At 29.4% G+C, this 2,840-nt stretch overlaps 1 non-coding gene across 1 annotated transcript; it reads right to left on the bottom strand.

Moving 5' to 3' along the window:
* Positions 1-260: 260 nt before the first annotated feature.
* Positions 261-334, bottom strand: Trnae-cuc (transfer RNA glutamic acid (anticodon CUC)). The gene has a single exon. It is a non-coding gene; the product is annotated as a tRNA-Glu (tRNA).
* Between the last annotated feature and the right edge of the window lie 2,506 nt (positions 335-2,840).

Here is a 2,840-nt window from a genome sequence, read left to right on the forward strand (position 1 = left end):
AATTACATTTCTTATATAACAGTAACAGTTGCTTAACTGATTAGGTATGTTTCAGTAGTTCCTCCTTGTCATCAGCTTCTAAATCTTTAAATACTGTATTTTTTTCTACCCATGCATCATGGGCATAATGAAGTACACAGGTGAGTGCTTGTTTTGCTTCTTTAATGTCTCTTCTAAGGAATAGAAATTTTTATTTTTTTTTTCAAATATTTTTTTAGTTATAAATGAACACAATATCTTTATTTTGTTTGTTTATTTTTATGTGGTGCTGAGGATCGAACTCAGGGTCTCTCACGTGAGAGGCAAGTGCTCTTACCACTGAGCCACAACCCCAGCCCCCCAATTTTTATTTTTTAAGAAATGTCATATTCTTTGAAAAGTAATATTAAAATGTATTTCAGTAATATATTAAAATATTGAAGAAGAAATTTTTCTCTGAATATGAGAAAATTTAAGCACATTTTACAATATTTGGAAAATATAGGAAAGTGAGAAAAAATGTATCACAATAAATTACTGATCAGAAATATTTGTTAATATTTTGGTATGTTTCTTTCTAATACTTTTTTAAAATTTAAAAAAACTAGCATATATATATATATATATATATATATATATATATATATACATATGTGTGTGTTTGTACACACACACACACACATACACACACACACGCATATATATATAGTTGTAGATGGACAGAATGCCTTTATTTTATTTGTATATTTTTATTTGGTGCTGCGAGTTGAACCCTGTGCCTCACTGGGTTCAACTAGTCAAGAGCTCTGCATGCTAGTCAAGAGCTCTGCCATTGAACTACAGCCCCAGCCCTAGAATATAGTCTGTACATACTGTTTCATAGTCTTTTCTGTTTCCTTAAAAGTGAACCTTTATATTGGTTCTGATTTCTTGCCATCATGTACATGAAAAAATTTTAACAGCTTAATGGAAATTTATTTTGCATTTCAAAAAAATTAGGCATTTTATTAATTTTTATTTATTTTACCAAGTGGCATAACCATCCAATAATTGATTTGGAACATTTTCTACACACTCTGCCCCCCCATAAGATCATTCATTCCCATTAACAGTTAATACTCCCATCCATGGTCCCAGGTAACCATTAATCTACTTACTGTCTCTATAAACACTTCAAATAAATGGGATTATATAATATGTGATTTCTTGTGACTGATTTTCTTTGCTTAGCATATTTTTGACATTCATCTATAATGTAGCATGTATCAGAAATTTATTCCTTTTTATTGTTGAACAGTATTCCATTGTATTGATATACTACATTTTGTCTATTCATTCACCAATTAATGGACCAATTTGGGGATTATTATGAATAATGCTGCTATGATCATTTACGTGCAAGTCTTTATGTGGAGATACATTTTTATTTCTTTTGGGCAAATATCAGGATCAGAACTTTTGTTTTGTATTAGAATTTAACGTTTTAACTTTTTAGAGAAACTGCCAAACTTCTTCAGAGAATTTCTACCATCTTACATTCCCATTAGCAGTGTTAGAAAGTTACTGTTTCTCCATCCCCTTTCAAACATTTATTGTCATCTATCTTATTTATTATAGAGTTTATAATATTATTTATTATTATTTATTAGTGTTTAATAATTTTGCCAAGTGGCATAAATTTTTTGAAATGTAAAATATATTTCTATTAATTTATTAAAGTGGCTATTTATTATAGCTACTCTAGTGGGTATAGTGTCTCTTTGTGATTTTAATATGCATTTTCCTAATGTGATGATGGTGATGTTGCACATTCTTTCATGTGCTTATTAGTCCTTTATATATATATATTCTTATTTGTCTATTAACACATTTTATTCAATTTTGATTGGACTATTTTAATATTCTTGAGTTACAAATATTCTTTGTAGGTTTGGATGCAAGTTTTTTATTAAATACGTTTTACAAATACTTCTAATCAATTACTTTTCATTTTCTTAATGCTTTCTGAAACACAAAATTTTTGAGTTTCAATTATGGCCAGTTTACCAATGATTTTTCTTTTATATTTTGTTGTTTTGTGCCATATATAAATTATTTGCCTGATCCAAGATCTGGAATATTTTATATGTATTTTAACTATATAAATGTTTAAAGAATATTATAAAATATTTCCTTTTTTGTTTTAGTTCTTTTTTTCTTTATTTTTCAATTAATGTTTTTTTTTTTTTTTTTTTTTGAAGTGCTGGGGATCCAATCCAGAGACCCTCACATGCTGAGCAAGCACTCTACCATTTAGCTACACCCTCAGCCTATGGGACTTCCGTTACAGCAACAGAAAAGTGAATAAGACAGTCAGTCAGGCTTTTTGTAGATGCTTGAATTAGCCACAGAGGTACTGCCCTGTGTTACTTTATCTTCCTCTTCTGACCTTTTCATATATTATGTACATGGTTGTGACAACCTTAAAAGATGTAGCAGTGTTATTCAGCCCCCATTATCTTTGACTCCTCAAATTTGCCTTTTTTTATTTGAAGTAACACTTTTACTTCTGGTGAAATCAAATTAAAATCCACTTTCACCAGCTGTGCATCCACCTCTGAAAAGTAAAATTTTTGAAAGTTTTAATATATCTGTTTTAAATGAGCTTTTGTTTAAGTTTCACATACAGACAGGAAAATGCACAATTCATAAGGACATAGCTCATTGAAATTTGAATACAAAATGAATACATATGTATAACTATTACACAGATCAAGAGAAACCATTATAGCATCCCAGGAGCTCATAGAACCTCCCAGAAGTCCCTTCATTCTCATTAATTCTACTCTTCCCCAAAGGTAACTACTAACACTATAAATTAA

This window comes from Callospermophilus lateralis, chromosome 6 (assembly GCF_048772815.1).
Source record: "Callospermophilus lateralis isolate mCalLat2 chromosome 6, mCalLat2.hap1, whole genome shotgun sequence".
Lineage (NCBI taxonomy): Eukaryota > Metazoa > Chordata > Mammalia > Rodentia > Sciuridae > Callospermophilus > Callospermophilus lateralis.